At 38.8% G+C, this 26,148-nt stretch overlaps 1 protein-coding gene across 1 annotated transcript in view; it reads right to left on the bottom strand.

The window, feature by feature from the left end:
- The window catches only part of HS3ST5 (heparan sulfate-glucosamine 3-sulfotransferase 5), a 191,988-nt gene extending 166,180 nt beyond the window's left edge, over positions 1-25,808 (bottom strand). Inside the window, exon 1 of the mRNA XM_050971973.1 lies at positions 25,778-25,808. The gene's annotated coding sequence lies outside the window, so the exon portion shown is untranslated. The remainder of the gene's footprint in view (positions 1-25,777) is intronic.
- Between the last annotated feature and the right edge of the window lie 340 nt (positions 25,809-26,148).

Here is a 26,148-nt window from a genome sequence, read left to right as displayed (position 1 = left end):
TGGAGACTGGCTCAGATAAAATGAGTATATCAAAAGCTCTGAAAATTCAGGTGCCAATGGGTTGGCAGCCCAAGCTGCCAGGAATATTTTTTACATGTATCCGGGATGATTGATTGTTCTGGCTCAAGTATGACAAGGAAAGAAACATAGAACACAATGAGAGGTAGAAAGCAGGTGTCCTAGAGATCAGGACACCTCCCAGCTAAAGCCCATCCCAGCTAAAGCCCATCCCAAATTCAGTAGCTAGTACTCCTCAGTATCTGACTTCAATTTGATCCTAGTTATCTTGATGTGGGTTACTATGTAATTCAGAAACACAGGGTATGTCCACAGGTTGGCCTGGTTAGCATTTTACAATCCTGAGATGTATCAGAAACACCTTTTCTCGAAATCATATCACAAGACTTCTTTCAGTAGAGATCCTTGAGCCACTATTTTCTTCATCCTACTCATACCAGCTGAAAAGACTCAACAACTTTGAATATAATCAAATATAACATTGATTTTCAACACCTTCACAGTGGGATTACTGAGTACTTATAGTTGAAAGATAAAAGAGAGTGGGAAAAGAGAGAGCTGGTTCATTAAGGGCATACTCATCCTTTGTTGTCTCCTAAAACACAAGATGAAACACAGCTGCAGTACTGTATTTTTAGTTCCATCTCTATTTATACAATTATATGGTTGGATTTTGAAACTGTAAATTTGCTGCTACGGATTGCATAATTTAGTTTCTGTATTGCACTGGGGTCATTCTCAGTCCTATTATGCAAGTGACAGGTGTGGGAATCAAGCAGAACACAGAGCTTGTGGCAAGGGGACTGTAGAGCAGCACTGCAGGGGGAGCACCAGATGCTCTCATCTGCCCAGGCCAGCTGTGACATTCAAAGGAAAGGCGAGTGTGTGCATCACCCCGTCTCCCCCCAAGTCAAGAGCACCACTTAACAACCCTGAGCTCATCTGTTCCCAAGGACTCTGATTACTTCTGTCCTCCTAAGGGTCAGTAAGGTCACAGGAATCTTCAAATCCATTTTGGTTCATCTTTATGGGATAACATTGTCATGTTACTGTACCATATGTACCACACATGACTCATTTACAACTTGTTTTTTTATATGAATTAGAATTTACAATCAAAGATCTGATATCCTGCAACAGGTAAGCACTGCTCTGAATAGACAAACTTATCTTTTTGGAACACACTAATACTTCCACAATTATTTTTCCTCAGAGTTGATGATGCTTCATGATACTAAACTGCAGTAAGAAATGCAGCCTTTTCTGCAGGGCAATATAGGATACTCTACTTGCTACTAGTCTAAATTAAAAACCAATCTTTTAATTTGAAATTTAAGAGAAACTATGCAGAATATTAATTAGTCAATCTGGAACATAGCCAAGACACCAGAGTTTAACATCCTTGCTCTTGTAAAAAGTAGCAAAGCATATTTTTCCTATGACACTAAAAGATGAGAATCTTGTAAAAGAACGTCCATATGAATACAAAACAAAGAGCCATACTGGGGCTTAGTTTCATTAGCTCCTTTTGGAGGTGGTGGTACCAAACCAAACCAAACCAAACCAAACCAAACCAAACCAAACCCAACCAAACCCAACCAAACCAAACCACAAAGATGAACCACTAGAAACAATAGTACTCAAAGATATGTATTTAAAAAAAATTCTTTAATTGCATCCAAATTATGTAATAATTAGAATTTGATATTGTAATTAATATTAAAAAAAAGGCTATTTTCAAACAAAGAACTTCTGGTAGGAGAAAAGCCCTGTACAGTAGCTATTTCTAATATGTGATATGTGGAAACAAGGGAATCACAAACAGTAATTGCAAACATGCATTACATACATCCAGCTTATTTATGAAAAATCCCATTCAAATGTAGAGAAAAAAGGCCTGTCATTTTATTGTCGGTTCAAATTCCAAGAATTTTGAACTGATAACAGATCTTCAATATAGATCTTAGATAAACCTCTACATCTGTTATTTGTTAGTATTTTTATGAACATATAGAAATGCATTAAAAATGAAAAACAAACCAAAAACATCCTATTAAATGAGCCATTCTGTATTTAAAAAGTTAGACCACCACTACAGTAGTGTTAGCGTATCACCCAACCATGGTCCCATCTGCTCTCATGCATTTTCTGGGTTTATTGCTTCCTCACGGATTGGAGAAGTACCATTGCACTCTCCTAACATACACGTATACATAAACTTTCCCCATCCCAGAATCCCATATTTCATAAACTAGAGCTCACAATATATTTTTTTTATTTGGGGTGTTTCTTTCTTTTTAGGAAAATCAGTTCTTTGGTTCTGGTTTTAAAAGTAAGAAATTTGCTTAAATGAGTAATTTTCTGGAAATAAACATTAGAACAGCTGGAATGTTCCTTCAGGAGATTTTTTTTAAATCTATGTATGAAAGAAACTAGGCGTCTTCTCCACCTTTTTCTTTCATTTTCCCTATGAGGCCTTCATACCTGTATGAATAGTAGAATTTCAAGCTGAACAGTAAAAATGAGTCCATGACCTAAAATTTAGATGAACTTCAGTTCTGAACTGCAAAAATATATTAATGATAACTTGTTTACTCTCCAGGATATATAAAAAATTAAGAATTAAATTAGTGACTTTTTCAAATCTCAACAATGAACACTGAAAAAAAAAAAAAAAAGAGAAACTCAGGATTTCTATCTTCAAAATAAGACCATAACAGCGTGAAGTGAACAAGGCAAGGGTTCACTCGGTAAACAATCAAAAGAAAAAAAATAGAACTGAAGCACTGCTCACTGGAGAGCCCATTCTAATCACCACACCAGATGAGTCAAGATTCCTTCAGAAAAACTACTGCACACTCTTGTTATTGAAGTCTGAATCATAATGCACCCTTATAAGAGGGCTGAAAACAAAGTGCTCTGGTTGTGACGTTTCCGAACGTTTGAGCTCTTGGTTTCAAAGCCTTCCTAGTAATTTTAGGAGTTTGCCATTTGTTATATGGCTGCTTGCTTTCTTTACAGCTTGGTAAAAAGGTAAGTTGCTGGTTTGACATCATGATCCTTAATTGTAATTTCTTCTTGTTTTGGATGACTAAATAAGGTTTCTCAAACTACACATCTGAAAGCAGTGGTTATTTTTAAAACTGTTCTCCTTTTATACAGACAAGCTGTTAGTGCACCCAACAATTATATACATTCCCCATCATTGTAAGATTGTGTAAGAATATACAATACAAAAAGGATTATTAAGAGAGCCAAAATTAGTATACTAATGATTCAGTTTGACAGTTTCATTATGTATAATGCGGATAAAACAGAGAACTCTTTTAAATTACTCTTGCCATGTTCTGAACAAGACCACTAAACCAACTTAGAATAAACTCGCTTTTGTTTTTTCTGTAATAAATTTATCATAATGGTGCATATGTACACAGCCATATATTTTTCTTTTATACCAAATGTTCAGGATATTTTTTTGATCTAATTATATTTCATCTAATTATAGTTCATCATGGTTAAAATATCAAATTTAATGGTATGTCACGGATTAACAGAATAATTTGATTTCTACACTGTTAATTAGAACTTACATTTACATGATTATGGAAAGTTATATGTGAATTAAAAATTAAAACTTAATGTCTAAAAAACCCTTCTGCCTGTTTCTAAGAGGATCTATAGAACAAATGAAATTATTAAAATACATATTTAGGCATTTAAGGTCAACTAATGGGTTTATTGGGGAACTATTTTCTACCATAGACAACATAAAATTAAAAAACTAGTTAATAAGAAATGAGACACTCCTGGCTAACAAAATCAGACATCAACTTGGAACATCCTAGGGATTTTCTGGCTAATTGGCTCTCTTGCCTTTCTCATCTGATGCACATCCAGTCACTGAGACAGGAACATCCCTCTCCCCCAGGTGCACCCACTCTGCAATTCAGACACAGTGGAAGCAGGAGTCCCTGGATGTGAGCAGGAGTCCCTGCTTCCAGGCTCTGTAGTGCAAAGCCACACATTTCTCATCACACCGTGATGGGAAGGACTTGACAGCTAAAGAGAAAAGAAGTGTTTGGGATTTCCTGGGGCAGAGAAGAAAACATAGCCATTCCCACCCAGAAGATGCTACCAGCTCCATGGAAACGGGCCATTCTGACCTGCTACAGACCCACAGCACATGAGTTTCTACTGCCACCAGCTGAAGATGTGCTGCTGGTAGTTGGGGAGATAAATTATTCTGTGCCATAGGGCTGGGTGACCTGTGCTGCCCTGCAGTTATGCCAGCCCTCAATATTTAGATAGGAGGAGATCCTTTACCACTAGCTTCTAAGCTGAAAAAATAACAGCTTCCCCACCTTAAATGCAGCTGGTGCACACTTCCCATGCCAGAAAGGGTGAGCATGTCAACAACATAATGGTGACAGTCACTTTGCAGGCTGCAGTCTGTGGCAGGGGCATATGACATTATGAACTGTGCAGAAACGTGCAAAATACTGAAGAGATCCAACATTCATCTGGATAGACAAGCAGGGATTTAATTCCTTCCCAGTGACATAACCATCAGCCCTGTATGCAGATTCAATACACAAAACAATGAAGCCCAACATTGTTATAGAGGGTGAAGAAAATCAGAAAAGGAAAGAAAGTGTATTTTATACATTTTTATTTATTAATGCATGCCAGGTTACATTTCTGTGGTAAATTACAGCCCACTGACATGTCAAGTGACACAGTGTGTAGCTGACTATAAGAAAGCTCCACATTGTGGGGATGGTTTGGGTTTGGATCATTTTAGAGTACTTTAACACATCGCAAAAAAAATTTGCTGTCTTTTCCTACCTCTTAGTTTTTCCTTCACAAATTCAAGTACCAACTCACTATGCAAATTTATCTGCTGATAAGATTTAGCAGAAATATCAGTTACTTGTGTACAATTGCAGAAGGGTTATAAATATGCAAAAGAAATCTAAGTACACAAGTTTGTAAAGAAAAGAAGGACGCAACTGAGCTCTTGGCTGTCATGACCATTTTCTGAGGTTAAAATCAGATTAACAACCTAGTACAAATGCCACCAAAAGAATAAGAAACATATTAAGTTTCCTAGTCCTAATTTTTTTTTAAACAAAGGCAGGATGTCTCATTCAAATCAATTGAAAGAAAAAATAACTTCCATTAGGATGATGCTCTTTTATTTCTTCTGCTATTGCACTGGACTTTTCTGAATTCCTCCCAGGAAAGAAAACTCTTTAAAAAGTAAGATGAAAATATGATACAGTTAAAAAATTAAATATTAGAAGTCATCTGGTTTGGGTCTTAATAGTATAAAGTTGGACTCCTTTAAATAGTACTGGTTCAAACACTCCATTGCTCCAGGAACCCTTGGCATTATATTACACTTTCGGAAACTCTAGGATGACAGAAAAACAGGCGACAGGTGGAAAATATGTAAATAAGTCTTTTCATCATGTACTGACTGAACCAAAAATCAAAGCCTGGATAGGGCTAATTAGCTACCAAGGCAGCTGTTGAAAATTTGTCCTACCTGAGCATCTCACAGGGATTCCTACAGTTCAGTCATGCTGGGAGCCCAGCTCATGTCACACACAGGATCACATAAAGGAGAGTCGTCACCCTGGAGAGCCTGATGGCTTCCTGTGTTCTCACCCCAGGTGGGACCTACCTCAGACCACAGGCACCAGGGGCAATGGTCAGAGAGAGGCCCAGCATCAGAGTTAGCTTCCTTACTGGTGTAGGGGATATTACAATCTCGAGCTGGGTTCACTTGGTTACACATTGAAACTCCCCCCCTTATGCCACAGGCTCTCTTGAGATGGTAGCAAAAATGATGCAGCTATCACTAGCAGATTGTAGATCTGGTTTCTTTTCCTCTGTTTGTCTTTCAATCTAGACCCAAACTCTGCTTGGTAAATTATGCTTAGTTGGCACCAACAGGTCCAGCCAGCCATACAAGATATTTTGAATGAAAAGAATCACCACTTTTTCTTTGAGTTGCCACTCTGCTCCTTTTCTGGCATCCTCAGAGTCCTTCCACACTTCTCCCTGACTATTCATGTTCACATTAACGCCACAGAGAAAGGTGCTCCCTGCAGGTCTTCCCACCTGACCACAAATGTTCAGATTGTCCCAGAAACCTAAAAAGTTACTTAAACATCTTGCCCTAGACTTCACCTTTACTTCTATATGGAATTACTGTCATGGATGTTGCAGAAGCTGCAATTAACTGTTTGTATGATAAATCAAATCTTTAGATCTCAAGGTCTTCCAAAAGCATGGCAGAGGTTCTGTGTTTAGTGAGAACAACAGTCTGATGATGGGACCGTGCTCCTCTTACCACACTGGAAATGGGATCTGCAGCACTCTCTTTTTCACCTGTGCTGTAACAGGCAAATACTGTGGAATACCCAATATAACAGAAAAGGTAAACAGCTTGTTCTCTTATTTTAGATGCAGGAAATATCTGAAGAGTCCTTAGGGTGGATATAGTGAAACTTGGGGAGGTTCCCCCTCATTTTCTTTTGAAATATTTTTTAAAGCTCATGCTGTGAAAGACTATCCTGAAAAGCAAGTTCCTTATTTTGGAAAGCATTGTAATTTCATTTAATTATTATTAATTTCCAATAAAATTATTTTATCTCAGTTACTGGTCACCTATTCTACTGGCAGGTGTGTGAACTAATGGATGAGAAAATTTTTGAAATATAGTTTATCATACCAGAGAGAAGCCTGTGGTTTCAATCACATTAAGAAATTACAGGTGTTGACCATTTCTAGTACAGATATCTCTGTCCTACTAGTAGAGTAGTGTCCTTTTTTACTGGGTATTTGAACATTTTCAGTTCCATTAAGTATATATTTTCTCCTTATAAATAGTTGCAAACACCTTTTTTTGGAAAATGAAAATGCCCAGATATATAAAAGGAAGTTAAACACAATAACTCAGCTAGATGAAAGCTAGATTTGCTCAGCAGTGCAATCTACAGGAATGTAAAAAATAAAGAGTTTTATTGATGGATAAGTGTAAAAATTTTTATTCCAATTCATACACTGGAAATGCCTAAAGATAAATAAATAAATAAATGCAAACTAATTAAAAATATTATATATTAAAGTAGCAAGAGTTCAACATTTTTTGAAAATTCTGTGTCTTTTGAAATAGAATATATGCCTGTATGATATGGTTTATATATGTAAAGAAAGAAAAAGGCTGAGATATGAGACTAAGCATTTAATCTCATGTAAGAATGTACACACTGGCACAGCCAAGGGACACGTTCCTGTGAAATCCACAGATGTGATAATTTTCTGAATACATGACTAATTAAAAAAAAGAGGAGGCATTTTTAGAAGTTCACAGTGAAAAGCACCTTGTGCACATACAGTTTGGAGAGCTTCACCCTTCACTCTGTTCGTATCCTGCATTGAACATTGTGATAAGATCTGGTAATCTGTAGAATAATTAAATTAAAATATAAAATTTATAAAAAACCACGAGGTTCTGGAATATGGCAGGTAAATTAACTGTAATGGTTTCAGCAATAACTTTTGGATATATTTTATTAATTAATAATATACTCATTTCTCTGAAATGAATGCAGTAAAGATTATTTTTCTAGTATTAGTTTCTTATCTAAGATACTATGGAGTCATAGAGTTTTGGGAAATTACATTATTATACTAGGGAAATATCCTGCATGTGAAAGAAATTCAGAGATGATACTGAAAGTCATGCCATGAGTTCATGAATGTCTGTCACTAGGAAAAGTATATGAATGATGGGATACTGATTATTTTTGGAATCTCCCCTTATTTAAATTATCAAGTCATACTTCTTCAGAAAATCTCTTACAGCATAGAACTTTTTTCTTAATTAACCTGAAAAAAATGGGGTGGCTTAGTTTTTTGTGGGCTTCAGGCAGTAAGAAATGGACTGAGAATTCTTGCACAGCACAAAGGCAATCTCAGGTCCAGTGTAGATACAAAGAGCTTTGCAATATGACTATTCATACCTAAAATTAGACTGTATCAAATAGTAAAATTCAAATGCCAGTCACTTTCATTAAAAAAAAAAAAGTCAAAATCCTAACTCTTTGAGGGTTTTATTAAGTTTTCTTTTTTCATGGTCACAGCTAGAGATTTATGCTTCTCCCTTCCACCTTGCCCTCACACCTACCCTGATTTCTTCTTTTATTTAAACATAAAAGATAGAACTTTCAGAAAATCACCAGAGAAATGCTGCGCCAGGTTTCAATAAAAAATAAAACATGCTGACATAGATTTTAAGGTCAGGAGGAAAAATATGATAATTCAGTCTGACCTTTTTCACAAACACAGAACACAGAAAATTGGGAGGCAATACTTGCAATAAGTTATTTTTATTAAGTTTAGAGTTTTGTACAATGGCAGTTTAAGTTTTCTCTCAGTATTTGTACTTTTAGTATGATTTTTTAGACAGTTATCTGGCAATATTTTCAAGGAAAACTTGAAGGTAACAAGAGAAAAAAGGACTTTTTAGTTTGAAATATGCTGACTGTGTACTACACAATGTCATTTGACTGCCTGTATCAGATACAGCCTCTCCCATTTTCTGTAAGCAATCCACAGGACAGCATTCTTCTACAATGAAAAGCTTAAATGTGCATTAGGACACCCTTCATGCCAAACACAGAGGATAAGTGATCTCTTTCACTCCTCTGAATGCTCAGAATATTCCAAACAATTACAAAAAATATGGAGAGAGCTACATTTATAAATAAATTCTGAAAAAAAAATCTTTTCAGTATGTACTTTTTGAAAACCTGGAGCTCAGTCAAATATCACTGGAATGAACAAATGCATTTTAAGAAAAATATATTTCTGTGACAATTTTGGATTTATCTTTTTCAGTTTTCAGCTCTGGAATTTCAGTTTTCACAGGCAATAAAAATATTCAAGTATTTTGCTTTTTCATGATTTGCATGATTGTGGAGTTTTCCTCAGAGTTAGAAAGAGAAACTGTTTTCCTTGACCTTTTGAGGTAGGCTGATCCTGGAAATTTCTGTTCAGGGACATTCTCAGAGATTCTAACCCCTTGAAAACCATGTTTTGACTCCTCAGGGTTATTAAACACAGCTCAGGTAGTTAGAACTTGCCCAGTGGTGTCATTTGTATGGCAGGTGACACCAAGTGGAGCTGTCACAGGCAGTGTTCCTGCTCTCTGTGTACGTACACACCTTCAGCTTTGGCTGTCAGGCCCTGTGCAAAAGGATTCATCCTCTTCCAGCAGCTTTTCCCTATGAGCAACTAAGGAGTTTGTTAACTACAGGGTCACTTTTATCACAAAGCTGCCACCTAAGGACGAGTTAGGAGCTTAGAGCTATGCCTCCCAGGGACAGTGCTGGATGTTTTTTGGCCAGGAGAGATATTGGTTCATTCAGGAACAAATTACACCTGGGAGAGATCTAGATTATCTGTCACTTGGCAGGTAGGGATGCCACTGCACCTCTCCAAATAGTTGTAACTCTTCATAAGCAGCAGTCACATCAGTGTGCATTCCTCCTGCCTGCTTACCTGTGCAAGAGCTGTATGCTTTATATGCCTTGACATATTGTATAAAGTTTGAGAGGACTTGAGTTAATTAAAAAAGGTACTCATGATCTGTTAGGTTTAATGTGAATCCTTCAGAGTGACAATGCAAAATCATCCTGCAGAAATCCCAAGACCTCCACACAAATGAACTCAGTTGATAACATTTATTGACAGAACACTGGTATAATCTCATTAATATTTGCAAATTTCAATTACAGGGAGGGCATGAGCCTATTTAAGTAGTCACAGTTTTCCATTATGATTGAAACAAACACCAATTTATTAATTCGTCTTCCAATTTTGAAAAAGGTGAAAGTGTGATGCTGCTAAGAATGATATATGATGGAGTAAATTATTTTTGCATAGATCTAATGTTATTTGTTTCCTGTGACATTGAAATTCTGTGTCAAATTCCAGGAGAGAGGAAAGGATAAGAAAGCATAGGTCATTCCTCATTTTAATGAAAAATTGACATGGTTCACTAGCATTATGAAAGTAAGTAATACACTATTGTGTTGTTCAAGACCTGAATTTTTTGGATAAAAATCACAATTGTGGTTCATAAAAAGGGAGGTAATTGTATTTCCCCAAGAGGAAGCAGAGGGTGATGAAGTCACATTTTTTTAAATTTTTCTTTTCAGCAAAGATTTTCCAAAATGAGAAAATGAACTACTAATCAAGCAGAATACTTTGACAGCAGAACTCTGTCTTCCTAAGGACCCCAACCAAAACTTTTGAAAAAGGAGTCTTGCAAAACATCAAAAGACAGGGATTTCGTGATGTATCTTTAAATCTTCTGTACAACTGTGTGCTTATAGACATTAACAGAAAAAATTGTTTCCTAAAGTAACAGTTTATTTACTCCTGATTTTAAATAATATGAAGCATTATCATTACTTTCTTATTTGTATTATTTGGGATGTATTTGTACCAAAAGGCTCCAGTGCATAATCAGAACCTTTTCTACCTCAAGTAACAATCAGAGTCACCCAGTTCATATGGAGGCAATGATGTTAGACTAGGACAAGGATAAAATAAACCCTCTGAAGCAAACTGTGCCCTCCTTCTACTCAAAGAGCAGAACTGGTGTGTTTATGCATCACACATCTAACACAAAAGCCACCATTCAGCCCCAGAAAGAATAGCTTGCAGATGTCACTGCCAGGCACAGTTTGCTGCCAATCTAAAAATAAGATACATGATCTTAAAAGGAGCTGAAGAAGCATTCTAGAAACTCTTTGCTAACTAGCAAAAGGCTGGACACATGGCAAAAAAAAGCCTTTTCCAACACAGTGTAGATGAGAAGTCATTAAACCTCCTTCCTAGAGCTTGCTAGAAACAAGCTTGCTAGAACACTCAGAAAAGATTTTGACTTATCTGAGCAGCCAAAGAATTACTTTTCCTTACAGTCCAGGTATACAGCATGCTGCAAAAGTTCACTGTAGTTGCTATCCTAGGCGTTTTATTTCATTCTATTCCTGAAAGTACAACAGTGAAACACATCTGCTTTGGCATTCTTCATTAGATGTGACAAAAAAACCCCAACCAACCTAAAAAACCCCTGAGGTTGGAACCACAGCCTCATCACCTATCATGGAAGATGTCACTCTGTCTCATCAGGGTGCACAGTGTGAATGGATCTGGACTCACAGCTCCTTGGAGGGAAGATGAATATGTTTGGTGGCAGCTGGTAGAACAAGGAATATATTGAGCTCATTCCCTCTGGCTCAGAAAGACCTCCTCCCAAAGGAGAACAGCACCAGTCAAGCTGAGTAAGATGTGCTGTGAAATGGGAACAGTTTACAGCTTTTCAAAATCTGATTTCAATATTGAGGATATAGAATACTTAACATGTCTTCAAGGCTTCAAGCCATAGAGGGTTCAGATAAATCAGAAAGGTACACTTACTCAAGGCCTTGCTAAAATCCACCTCTGGGCAGCCCTTATCCCTGACGATCAGGCTGAACAGATGGCTAACGGGTTTCAGTCCCTGCCTGGAAGCAGTGGGGTTTATCTTGTGCCCAAAATCTGCTCCCATTTCATCATGGCTGGATGCCCACAGCAATCTGCACTTTGGAAAGAGTCTGAGGGCAGGGTCAGATCAGAGGAGGTGGGTGGTAGAGGACCAGGAGTCCAATAGGTTGAGCTGGACAAGCTCAATTTTGCAAACGAAGAGGCCACAGCAGAAGAAGCTGTAACAACACAGGCTGGGGGTATGATGAGAGTCAGTAACAATCCAGGTATATCCCTGGGAGAAGCAACAAATGCTAAATAAGCAAAATATGAAATACTTGCATAAATATTTCCAAAGGCAAAGAGGGGGAAATCTTGTTTTTTTCCATACATACATGAAAAGAAATGGATGAAGAAGAGCCATTGGTTGAAAAATGTACCCGTATCTCTCACTTTGCCTGTTTCCAGACTATAAAAGAATCAGTTCCTATGTAGGTTTCAAAATAATCCCACGTATTTGAATAGGCAGTCAGTGACAAAACCAGCAATGCAGAACAGTTCATTCAGATGCAAATATTAACAATTACTGTAACACAGAACTCATATAGTTAGCACTGTAGGAACAGATACTCTGCTAATGAAAACTAAAATAACTGCTGGTATCCACAAATTCAGAGATTCTTACCCTACATTTTTGTAAAATTCAGTCTGCATACCAGTGTGGTTACTGAAGAGAGTTAAAATTCTGTGTGCAGTCTTTAAGATAATTTTTGAAAAGGGTAGCCTTCTGAGGATAGTTATTTAAAATTCAGAAGGCTGCCCAGAATATCAGAGTGAGTTCAGCATTAGTGTAATTTTTCAACCTGACCCCAGAGGCCTACGAACTAAAATGCCAGCAGATTAAAATGCCTTTTAAAAGCCATTCTGCACTAAGTGTATGTGTGACAGAGTTATACTTTGAGTTATAAGCAGACAGTATCGCTTTGGAGGCGGCAGCTGCCACAGTCAGGCAAGGACAATTTTGCTGTAGCATGTGTCAAACAGTAGCAGGATCAGGCTAATTGAGAGGTCTCCATCACTGCAACAGCAGCTTCAAGGTCAATTCAGGGAGTGGGGGTCAGAGTCAGGCCTGCACCCTGCTGAAAGCAGTCGAGAGGAAGGCACAATTTTGGCCAGAATAACATCTGTTTTTTTCACAGCTTATAGGAAGCTATTGGCACCAGTACCACATTGTCACCAAATGTGTTATGATCTTTCTCCCTGAATGTTTCAGCCTAACATCTGCTCAAAGTACCTTTGTCAAATGAACTGAAATATTTAATAGACAATTTATTGCTGAAAAATGCACTGATATGAAGCAATCTGCAAAGCGATTGCAAAGCTGGATCTTAATTTGGATCTTTTTCCGAGAAACAGGCTGAAGAAAAAAGCTTCATCTTTGAAAGAAAGGCACCTCAAGAAATCTCAAACTTGTGGTAAATTCTTTGTCTGACCCAGATTTGAGGCTGGCTACTACTTCACTATCCATTAGCAACTGCTTGGTATGAATCCCTCTTTTTCAGGACTGCATGAGTTGTATTCATCCACTGAGAGCTATCATCCCTGCAGACCGAACTGAAGGGAAGGAAGAGATAAAGGCAGAGGCACCAGAGGCATTACAGCAGGATGCAAGGAGCAGGATGCTCTTTAGATCACGAATTACAGTTGTAGTTAGAAGACATGCTTCAGACACACACCAAAGAAGCTCCAGGCCGGCTTTAGATCTACTTACTTAACTATTCCTTTTTAAGTATCACTGATAAATAACTTAAACTTTTTAGAAAACTCTCAGATCTCCTAAATCATTACATGCCATACCAAGAGAAAAAATTCTTTTCTATTTAGGTGAGAGTATGCACAATATATATTAAATTATAAATTAGAAATCAATAAGCAGATGCATATCATGAATAATCGCACAGTACCTCTCTCAAATTTTTACAAGGCATCTTTCAATATCTGCTGCTACCCTACTGTTTCTAAATATATTCATGGAGTTGCAAGCTGCACATAATTTTCCAAGCATGAAGAATTTTAGGGAACTCAGTGATTTCACTAAACAAAGTAAGTGACTTATATATATATCATCTCAACTTCCAAACTAAGCTAAACTAAAAATCCTGGTATGCTTTGTTAAGTTTCAAGTTTCTAAATAGTCTTCACTTCTTTGTTGGTCAAGCCTAATAACTCCTACTGAACAATGAAACTGATATTTGGCCACTGCCTATTTATCAGATTCAGATACAGGGCTTTTTTAAAGTTGGATACATCAAGTTCATTATATATGTGCTTGTGCAATAATTAAATCAGACTCCTTGAAACTCACTAAAAGCATCACTTAGAGAAAGAAATGACTAAAATATTTAGATTTGTTCTTTCTCCTAATTTGAAACCTCCAGAGGTATTAAATGCAGCTTGCTGAAACCCTAACTGGAAGTAATGTCCAGAGTAGGCACTGGGACCTCATGACCTTCACTGTGAGATTCAGTCTTCCCCTACACCTGGGGTCACAGCATTTGAAGGCAATTATTTTATCATTGATTATTATTAGCTCTCTGATAGGCACCTTTCCCCCAAGAGCACTGTAATTTACATATGAAACTCATGAACCACAAAACTGATATTGTAGGACTGTGCTGAGAAGTAGAGTCTCTTCTAGGCAGAATTTCAATGTATCCACACCCAGACTAATATTCACTGTTTTGAAGTTGTTGTATCCTGCATCAGTAAAAGAATAATAAATCCCTGCAAAATCTCACCAATAAAAGATGAAGAAAGATTAGAAAAGATGACTTGTAGACATTGCAAAAGAGGCACAGTGATGTTAAATATCAAGAAATAAAAATTTGTTATAAGTCACTCTAAATTAAATATATTTTCCCCCACAACTAAATTAAATATAATTTTTCTTCTGTAATTAGCCCACTGCCATTCAACTACATATTAAAACTGTCTAAAATATCCTGTCTAAGCATAATTTCCAGCTAGCTAAAAGGTGTATATTTTAAAGCTTAAAGGAGTTTGATTTCTGAGATTCTGCCCTAAATTTGTCATTATTTTTGTTTTCATGACACAAAGAATACCAATAATCACCAAATAAAGATTTTTGTGTCAGTTTGCCTTCTTGGCAAAAATTAGCAAAGCATCTTTTAAAAGAAGTGCTAGTACCCTCAATTTTTTGTACCTCTGAAAAACCAGATTTTTTCAGCACTATACAAATTTCTGAAAACAAACACACTGTAAATAGATAGTAGCTTTCCTAAAACAACAACTTCTGGATAAAATGACCCCAGCATATAAGAAATGTAACTATAAGTGATTCAGAAAAGTATGTAGAGGAATAACCAGTATTTTCTAAAACAATTTACCACATTCAAATCTTCCCCTGCTTTCAGAATATTATTACATATTCCACAGTTAATGGCTGGTTACAAACAAATATTAAGCCCCTGTTAGACTATTTGTATAAATATTATGCTGTGCTGTAGTAGCACCATTTAAATCAACTGAGCTCATTCATTCCTAGCAAGCAAAGTGAATAAACAGCATCTATGTGTTTGGAGTCACACTGACCTAAATAATACTAAGATTACATCTATGGAAATGAGTTAAATTATAGTAGGGCATGAATTCATGCCCTGAAACTATTTTTTTTCCTAGAACATAAAATGTCAGGGCAGGCCCTGACTCTCTTTTGATCTCGTCTACTTGACCAGCTGTCTCCCAAGGGTTTCCCGAGCACAGCTAGGGCACTAGCCCAGCTCTGGGGCTTTTCCCAAGAGGCAGGCTAGATGCAGCCTGTGCTTGGGAGGCTAAGGGAGCTTAACCATATGGAAGTGGCCATGCTTAGCTGGCCTCCAGGCTAGAGGGAGGCCTTGCATCATTCAATTTATTCATAAAAATTACAGGCAAGGAGCAGAAATGCAGCTGTAATAGGAAAAAAACCCAGCCATACAAACATGTAAACAACAAACATTCCCAATTAGTCTCCCAACAGTAAACATTCCCAATTAATCTCTCATAATTACTGGAATAAAAGAGACAAGCCCTGACAAATCTGTTCCCTTGTGTCCCTGGGGGATAAACAGACGTGAGTGGCCAGCTTCTGCCTACCAGCGCGCCGGGGATTTGCGCTGCCTCTCCGTGCTGTGCTTCCCATATTGACCCAGTGCTCTGGTGCTGCTGCACAGCCGGCTCTGCAGGCAGCTGTCTGGCCTGTAAGCACCACTTACTGACACGTGTCAGCTCACATAAACAACACCCAAGCAGCTCAAGGTGCTCACACACCACACCAAGTAAAGCAGATTTCTTTCTCCCAGCTGCGCACTAAGCTTTTAGCCACATTTTAAGCATACATCCTGAGCCTATATATTGTTCAGCTGTAGGGCATTTTCCTCTTAAAAGTTTTTAAAAAGACAGACTTAATTTCCCACTCACTGCTGTCTTTAGTTACGGCAAAGACACGCTTCCTTTACTCTTTCTTTCTCATCTCACCTGAAGTTTTCCTTAATGTATGAGCTGCATTACCAGGAATAAAATAATCAACCTCCACTAAGCAAGTACCTTTCAAAGAAATCACCCAGTTACCTCCCTAATAGTTCTATTTTGTCCATTAGCCTGAACCCATGGTCTACACAATGTTGTGTATGCTCAGAAACAGGACAGGGATTATTCTTCCCATCAGGAAAAATATTTGGAACTTTTCAAATGCTTTTTCCTGAAGTTGAAAAAGTAAGCTTAAAATCTTTAAAATCTCAGAAGAAAAAAAAATTTTATTAGGGACAGATCAAGAACCTCATGTCAGTATTTTGGGGACGTCTTTCAGATTTTTTACTTTTTTCTTATTTTCAGAAGATAATCACCTTATAGATTAAGAAAATGAAAAATATACCTTTTAATTAATATATTATCACAGTGCACAGAAAATGTATGAAAATATGTCTTTTTTACAGACAGCTTAATTTTAAATTAACTTATATGTCAGAAAAACCTAAATTTCAAAGAAATTTGAGCCAGCTTCAAGTTTTACTTGAGACCTGACTGAAATATCTTCAAAGACAAGACTTTTGTGATAAGAAGTTTTGATCCATTCTGAATTGACATTTGAAAATTTGATTTTTAAAATTTAATACAGATTCTTTCAAAGTGGTGAATGACAAGGAGGCATTTTTCATATATAATTGCTTTTTGTAAAAAAGAAATTGTTTGAAAGTTTAGAAAATATTTTTATCCCTTTCTCATCTTTCTCTTCTTTTTCTTGTTGAAATACTTTCCTTCTTCCACAAAAAAAGAATAGTGGAAAATAAAAGAAAATTACACGCTATCTTTAAAACTACTTATATACTCTCTGTTTCTGAAACAAACAAAGCAAAAGTTTCTAGTGTGTTCTGTTGCAAAAGAAGAAATGACGAATCTTAATGACAGATAAATCTTTTCAATCCATTTTTGTTAAAGAAGATAATTTCTGTTCAAGGATAATGCTCACAAGTAAAGCTTCTGCCATCGAATTCATCCTTTGTTGTTCCTTGCTATTAAGTTGTGGAAGGTGGAGACATACAAAAACCTCTCTGAGGCACCTGCACCATAAATAGTCCCTTTGTTTGCCACCAGGAGGGAAGCAAGGGCAGTTACAGCACTGTAGGTCCAATACAGAAGGGAGGAAAGAGCTGATGCTTCGTGCTCACCTAAATCTACTTCAGGCAGGGAGCAGTCCTGAAGGAGCTGCTGGGAAAGCAACCAGAGAAATGCAATATGTTTTCAGGCACATCAGAACAAAGGCCTGAGCTCCATTTTCTGCAGTTGCAGCTTGACTTTTTGAAGCCCATGGTTTTTTGCCATACCTGAAGGAAGCGAATTTCATTTTTAGTTCAGAAAGCACCAAAAGAATAGCTAGCAATGTCATTGCTAACCAGGAATTTTTCATATGCAAGCTGAGAACTTCTGATGCCAGGACAAATTTTTCACTAGTTCTTAAAACTTTTCTACCTCTGAGTGAAACTCTGTGGTTGGTAAAAACCTTATCAGTCATATTTTCTTTTTCAGAATTATTTGCCAAAAAGATCATAATAGATTATTTTATGCAGATTCTGCATCACCACTCAGGAATGTAATTTTCCACCAGAAGACAAATAAAGACATGTTGTTTGACTATACTGATAGATTCTACATTGGCAGACTTTTTTCCTGCTGCAAATCTGGTTTACTTTAGATTTGAGATTAATCCTTTTACAAGAGGCAGGAATGTGGAATTATAAAGAGGAAGGATTTGCTGCCACTTCTGACATTATTTATACTTAAACGGCACTTACAAATGTGAGGATATGTAGCAGCAAATTATCTAAAATAATTTTCCTCAGATCTTCCTTCTGACATCATGACAATGTTAGTTCCACTCAATCCATTCAACAATCTTTTCAACTTCAAAATTTTATATGAAAAAATGGTATATCTATTTACTGTATTAAATAAAATGCTGTATGAAATACTCCTCTGCTCCACTGTCATCTTCAGTTTTCTTAAGAGCTCCACATTACATTCAGAGAAAATATTTTTTTATTTCTCCAGTATAAGACAGTAGTTGATTTTTCAAGTTTAAACAAGAAGACCTTGAATGAGATTGTAGGTGGCACTAGCCTGTAGTTGGCAAAATATCTTTCAGATTCATGTTTTTCAGGACAAAATGTAACACTGGCTTCAGACACTGAAGTAAAGATTCATTTTGTTTCCTCCTTTTTCAGGATTTGATTACTTTTTTGGTTTTATTTGTTTGCTTGGTTGCTTGGTTGGCTGGGGGTTTTTTGCTGTTTTTTTTTTTTTGTAGTTGTTTTTTGCTTGTTTTGCTTTGACAGCACTGCCTCTTATTTATAGCCTTGGGTTTAAAACATTCTGCAGGAGAACCATTGGACCCTACTGTTTTACCTTCAGGAAACAATTTAACCACTCTCAGCTATTTACTGTGGTGTCAAATCTTCCTCTGTAACTTCATGGTCAGACAGAAAGAAGGACCAGCAAATCCCTGTTGGGATGAGGAAATCAGTCAGTAACAAAGATTTTAATGATTTGGATATTAAAAGAGAAAAAGTATATATGTATGCACATGTATACACACAGATAAATGTGTATACAAATGCACACAAAATCTGTTAGGGCCATCTGGATTTCCAACATGGGAAATGGTTATTTTCTGGTTTTAGTCTTCTTTTGAGGCTCCCATCCTGTCGTTATGTCAGCTTTAGTTACTTCTCCCGTGGCCAGAACATGTTAGATAACTCAACTTTCATAATTTTATTTTTAACCTCAGTTGCACTTCTTTTATGTCTTACTTCTGTCTTAGGGATCTTTTCATAAAAAAGTGCAATTTTCCTTCTCTTGAAAAAAAACCAAACCAACAACATAACACATCCTTTATATATATATATATATATATATATATATATATATATATATATTTACTTCATTTTTCTATGTCTCCACCATTTCCAAATTTATTTCTAAGTTCATTCAGGGTTTTGCCAAACTCATTTTTGTCTTCATACCTGGCAAATGTCATGCTTTCTAAAAAAGTAAGAGGAAAAATAAAAACAAACCTGTCTGCAAAGAATCCAGGATGCAGTGTAAATCCATTTCCCTTGATGTAAAGTGACTTATCTCTCAAGAGATGCCAGTTTTCTAAGGCTGTCATCACAGCAGCAATGTCAGGTTGGAAAGGGAGGTTTTGATGTAAGTTGAATGTCCATCATTTAGTGCAGAAAGTTTACACTCTGCTGAGCAAGCTTAAACACTTGTTGTAGAGGACAAATCCCTTATTTGCCATCTCATTTTTCACTTAATTCTACAAAGAATTAATTCATTATTATTAATGTTGCATTTGCACACTCTAAAAAAGTTAGCACATATATATGTATTATAAATCAGTTTATTAAGTCCTTTTGCCAATAATTTTTGGTAATTTGCAGACACTTTTTACCATTTTCTGCTGCAATGTAAAATTCTGTCATCCTTTGGTAGACTCTGAATGTGTGTCTGCTATAATACAGTCTAATAGCTTTATTTATGACAGTCCTTTGGAGACTCCAGCAACTGTGTGCAGTCAAGATTGTTCAAGCCATTATAATACAAGATTGTATTACAGTGATTTGAATGGATAAAAGTTCTTTCATTTCCGAAAGGGGAATAAATTGTTAGACACTGTTCTGTAATGTATGAGGACAAATGTGTTCCTTTAGTCCCCCAGACACTGAGCTGTATTTTCTCAATCAACACTGTTGCAAAAAATAAAATGCCTAAGGACGAGGAGGGTTAGTGAACAAAAAGTACAGGAATTATCTACTTATTTGTTTACTTATTTCGTAGTGTGAAACAATGTATATCAACTCAGGTACCTTAAAAATGCTTTGTTTGGGGATATTCAACAGTTTACCCATGGAGACACTCCTTCAACTTGTCTTCTTTAAAAATGTCTGAATCTAACAGAATTGGCAGTTAAAGTCTACCTTGAGCAACGTTAGTTCATTTTTACATGTAAAGATCACTTTGCGGTAGTCCTTCATTATAAACGTCATCCTTCACATCGTATCTACAAAAGTTCATTTTGACTAGAAATATGAAAGAGTACAGCTGTGCAACCCATTTAAAAACAGTTAATTGCTTCCAGTACTTCTAAAGTGTATAAAACATTAAAAGAAAAAGTAACAATATTTAAAGATTTTCCCCTGAAAATTAAAGTGCTGACAAAATTTTATAACCACAGATTTATACAATTGAATAAACTTGGGAAAATTATTACCTTTCATGGTCATTGATCACAAAAGCATTTTTGTTCAACAAAATGTGATTAGGTCCCCTTGAGGTCAGAACATGCTTAAAGACTAATATTTATTTAAGGGTTTTGCTGATGTGAATCTTTCTGCAATTAGCATTTCATCTGATTGTGTTAACAATGCACAGTAATGCTTGTTTGTTCAGTAAAAAAAAATTGTCCTTACAAACTTGTAATACTTGAGAGAGAGAGGGAGAGAGAGAGAGGGAGTGGATCTAACACAGTATTTATGCAACAGGATAGAAGTACAGTTAAGTGCTATTGCTGTGTTGGGCAAACCAAGACCATAAATAACAGAGAAAAACACAGTCCTGGTAGTAAGTGATGTCTGGCCATTAGCCTTAAAGGATTGAAATTTCTGTTCTTGATTTTATTTTTTTTATTTTCCATGCATTTGTGCTCTGCACCCAAACAGAACTAAGCTAGTTTTTCTTCTATTTCCATCTTTTTATTTCATTTAGCCAGTAGCATATAATTTCAGTCTGCATGCTTTTCTAAGGAAGATCATTTTATCAAGGAAATGTCCTGGTTGCCATAAGAGAAAATTGAACACACACACACACAAATACACACACACATATGAAAGCAAAGCACAGCTGAGACTACACATAGTCCAGTGATTGATATTTTAAGTTGCACATGATATTCTTTCCTTGTTCTGCTGCACTGCATTTAGATATTGTATGGCTCTCCAGACATGCTATGCATAATTTTGCATACCATCTGCTTTACATGCCAGGTTCCATATGTACAATGTATAACCTAAAACCAATATTTTGAATGATTTGAGCTACAGTGGAGGCTTTTGTTCTTAAATTGTTGAATAGAAGAATATAGTCCTAAATAAATTATCCGATGAATGTGTTCTGAGTCTAACAAACAAAAAAATTTATTTTGAAAGTGTTCTTAAAGGTGTAGTAATAACAAAATTTAGGTGGCTTTCAAGAATCCCAGTAATGTTGCTTCTTAGATTCAAATACCAAGAGACCTGTAAATGCTTGCTAGCATTCACTTAACAACCATAGCAATACAAGGTTATAAACATGTTTCAGAGTCAGGCAAGGGACAGCAAAAATAATCTTGAAATACTCATCTGAATAAAGATGAACGGCATTTACTCCTCAAAACAGGATGAGATTTATATAGGTGCTAAAAGTGAGAAATGGTTATTCAGAATCATTTTCTGGAGTTTCCTGGTACTTCATTATCTGGCTTCTTTCAACTCTGCCTTAAATACTCAGGTCTTATAAAGTCTTTAGTTACAGGTAAGCCTAAAAAAACCTAAATTTCTGTTTTGGAAATGCTGTCCACAGGATTTGTCTAAATGTCCATACACATCTTTGAAGAAGAAGTACTACAACATCAAAATGAAAAAAAAACCCATAGAATTCCAAACAATGGCTCTCAGAAAAACTCAAAGATTTATTCAAATAATATCTTCATTTTTAGAACTGCTGACAGAAAGAAGAGGAGCATTGCTTTGGATCCTAAAAAAAGCACCATCATCACACCCCGCCATACCCCCCCAATAAAAAAAATCCTAACCTCTTAATATTGAAGTAATTACCATATTTTTCACATTTGACTTGAAATAGAAGTTTTGTCAACAAAAACAGGTTGTGGCATTACAACCTGTTCACAAACAGAAGATAGACTGGAGAACAGAGGAAGGAACAAAGTAGCTCAAATAAAATTTTACTCCGTAGAAAGTCCCATAAAATATGTACCCTCCACTTCCATATATGGCACATGATAAAAGAAACATTGGAATTCACAGCAAAATTAGAAAGAAACCTGCAATATGACATTTTAAGAATGAGGTGTCTGTCTTGCCTATGGATTTGCAAGGAGAGAAAAGATAATCAGTGAAGCATTTGTCCACTTTGCAGGGTTTTTTTCCCACTGTAACATGAACATCTTAATCTTTTCACAGTTAAGTATTAGTGACACATTCAGTTTACTTCAATGACAATTCTACCAAATGCCTGCAAAAAAAGCTGCACAAGAGATGCAGCACTTCAAACCTTGCTTTTATATTTGCCTCTTACCACAAAGTCGTACTTAAAAGGGAAACATCATTATTGGACCATAAATGAGAAGGGCTTTTTCTTCTTGTATTTTGTTTTGTTAGTGGTGGAGGCTACAGGGGTGCCTTCTGTGAGAAGCTGCCAGAAGCTTCCCAGTGTCCTACAGAGCTGATGCCAGCCGGCTCCAAGACAGACCTGCTGCTGACCAAGGCTGAGCACCATCAGCAATGGAGGCAGCACTTCTGGGTTTAAGGAGGGAGAAAAAGACCCTGAGCAACAGAAATTGCAGCCAGAGTGAGGAGTGAGCAACAGAAACTGCATTCACAGAGAGGACTGAGAACATGCGAAAGCAATAGTTCTGCAGACACCAAGGTCAGTGAAGAGGGAGTGGGAGGAGTGTAAGATTGACCCCAGTGCAAAACAACTGAATAAACTATTTAGTGCAATACAGCAGAGGAGGTGCTCCAGGTGCCAGAGCAGAGATTTCCCTTCAGCCCTTGGTGCAGACCGTGGGGAGGCATCTGTGCCCCTGTAGCCCAGAGAGGTCCATGGCAGAGCAGAGATCCACCTGCAGCCCTTGGAGGAGCCTGTGCCAGAGCTGGTGGATGCTCAGAGGAGGCTGTGACCCCTTGGGAAGCTCATGCTGGAGCAGGCTTCTGACAGGACCTGTGGTTCTATGGAGGGAGGACTCCACTCTGGAGTAGTGTCCCTCTTTGGGGAGCCCACACCAGAACAGTCTGCCCCTGAAGGAGCACACCGTGTGGAAGGGCCCCATGCTGGAGCAGCTCATGAACTGCAGCCCATGGGAAGACTTGTTGGAAAAATTCATGACACCCCATCTCCCATGGCATGAGCACCACCCAAAGTAGGGGAAGAGTGTGAGGAGTCCTCCTACTGAGAAGGAAGGACTGGCAGAGACAACATGTGATGAACTGACCACAACCCTCATTCCTTATCCCCCAGAACCACTGGCAAGGAGGAGGTAGATAATTAGGGTGCCAAGTCAAGCCTGAGAAGAATGAAGGGGTGAGAGAGGGAGCTGAGAGGGGAAGAGGAAGGGTGGATGTTTAAGATTTAGCTTTTATTTCTTGTTTTTATACTCTGGTAATATTTTAAACAAATTTCCTCAAGATGAATCTGCTTTGCATGTGACAGTAGCTGCTGAGTGATTCCTCTGTCCTTATCTCAACCCATGAGCTTTTTGTTACGTTTTCTCTTCCATGTTTGGCTGAGGAAAACAGTGATAACACAGTTTTGGTGAATTCCTGGCATCCAGCCAGTGCTCCCCAACACACCTATCACTGTAATAGTCACATTGTTCATGAGCATGGACATATTTCTGATACTTGCTAAGTTTTTTGACCAAATTCAGCATGTAGGGGTGCTTGGGGGTTCTTTCAACACTCAGATTTGGAAAAAACAAATTAAATCACACTTTCCTTTTTAAGACATTCCAAGCAGTTGAGAGTGGTTAGTCAGGTTACAGGAATAAGTCGAGCTTTTGCCATTTGAATATCAATATTTGTATTTGGTGCTTCATTATATATCTGACTGCTCCCAATCTAAATACTGCACTGAACGGAGGACGTTCTGTGAACTAGAACTTCCATTTGCTAATGGAATTTTTTTTGCATAAAATCTTCTTTGTAATCCATATGAATATGGGCATTTTAATTATTAATCAGAAGCATTCTTTCTTGTTTGTATCTGTGCTGTGAAAGAGTTGGATAAAATGGGATAAAAAATTAATGTACATTTAGATTTTCTCCTCTCTAGAGGGAGGGTGTTCATGAGTTAAATGCTTATGCAACACCTTTCCTTACAAACTGTACTACAGTTCTCTTGTTACTTCTCTGAGCCTTTCTGGGCCCGTTCCACAGGCCACTGAAGTCAATAAGAGCCCATCTAAATGTCTCCGACTGCTTCCAACTTCTTAGTGAGAAAAAAGATATACTGCGAAAAGTATCAGTTACTAAGTAATATGTTATAAAGTCTATGGGTAAAAAAATGGGATTCAGACCACTTGATTTCCAACATATCAAGAAATAATTCCAGTATTCTCCAGTGCAAAATGGCAATGAAAATCTAGAAGACAATCCTGACGCTGCTAAAACTCTTTGGTTAGAGAGCTAGCTTCTAAGAGGAAGTTTCTTTTCTACATCTCTTTTGCTTTGCCATCTCTCCATCTTCTGCCCAGTCCCTTTCTTTCCATATTGACCATAAATGCCTTCCTCTGAAGTCAATTGGGAGTTTTGCCATTGACTTCAACGGCGGAGTTATCATACCCAGGATGTAAAACACAGTGAGATCATTGCCAAAGTACACACAGTAGAAGTAAGAAATTAAATTTCAGTGATTTACCAAAGTCCACTTAAAAATCGCCAGCAACTGTATGCTTTCATATGTGTTTCCCACAAATCGCACCAGGCAGTCTAGGAGAACAAAAAGCCCCTTGCACGGTGTTCCTAGCATTTGGGAGCCGGAGCTGAGCCCCTGCCTGAGCGGAGTTAGCCGTGCGCAAACCCGAGCAGAGCGGAGCCACCCGCTAATTGATAGCAAACATTTTACAAACATTACGCTTCCCTAAGGGACAAGCGTTTTCGCACCGGAGCCCTCTGCAGCGCGGGAGGACGGAGCATGCAGGACGGGGAGCGGGCAGGGGAGCCGCGGGCACCCTCTCGCTGCGGTGCCGGGGCACCGGCCGGGGCTCCGCTCTGCTCCCCCAGGGCGCAGCACCTGGGCGCTCCTCTCCGCAGGTGAGGCGCCTGGCGGAGCTCCGTCCTCGTGTCCGATCGGTGGCACCGCGGCGCCCCAAACACCGGACGGCGCTGACAGCCCCTACAGACGTGGCCAAAACCGAGGAGCAGCAGCGGGCAGTACCCGGGGCGTACGGGGGGCACCGCGCCCTCCGTGGCCCGGTCCCAGCACGGTGCGGAGCAGAGCCGCCAAGGAGGGAGCCCCAAGAGCGGCAGGGCACCCTCCACACCTCACCCGCCCCCGGGGGACCCCGGCGAGGCGCGGAGCCCCGTACTCACCGCGGTGCTGCAGGCAGCAACCCGCAGCGCAGGCGAAGCGCCCCCTCCCCGGCCGGTGCCCGCTGCGGTGCACAGACCCCGTCCCTCGGCGCCCACATCCAAGCCCCGGTCGAGCAGCTAAAAGTCCTTCTGAGGAGCACACAGCGAGCCCCGCCGCCTCCTGCCTCGGATCGCTGTCACCTCCCCTCCCCTCGCCCCCCCACCCTGCGCCTCCCCGGCGGGCGGCAGCAGTATAAGCAGTCCCTCACCCCTCACATCACGCACCGGCAGAGGTGCCGGTCCTCGTCGCTACTTACCGGGCATCCTTCAGAGCGGCGGGCGGGCGGGCGGGAGCGAGGGAGGAGGAGGAGAGAGGGAGGGAGGGATTGAAGGAGGGAGGGAGGAAGGAGGGAGGGGGCTCCAGGCGGGCTGCGCGGCGCTGCGCTGTGCTGTTCGGCAGCCTGGGCAGCTCGGCAGTGTCAGTGAGTGAGTGCCTCCGTGCGTGACGGCGTGTGAGTGTGTGCGCGATGCTGGACATAAGCGAAGGGAGACTCAGGCATGGGAGGGCGGCGGGAAGCGGCGGAGGAGATCAGGGGGCGCAGCCCGCGCATGGCGGTGCCACCAGGTGCGGCCCAGCGCGACCCCGGCCCCGCGGCCCCCAGCGCCCCGCAGCCGCGGCGGGAGCTGC

The sequence above is a fragment of the Serinus canaria genome, chromosome 3 (assembly GCF_022539315.1).
Source record: "Serinus canaria isolate serCan28SL12 chromosome 3, serCan2020, whole genome shotgun sequence".
NCBI classification, from domain to species: Eukaryota; Metazoa; Chordata; class Aves; order Passeriformes; family Fringillidae; genus Serinus; species Serinus canaria.
This window is presented reverse-complemented; position numbering and strand designations above follow the sequence as displayed.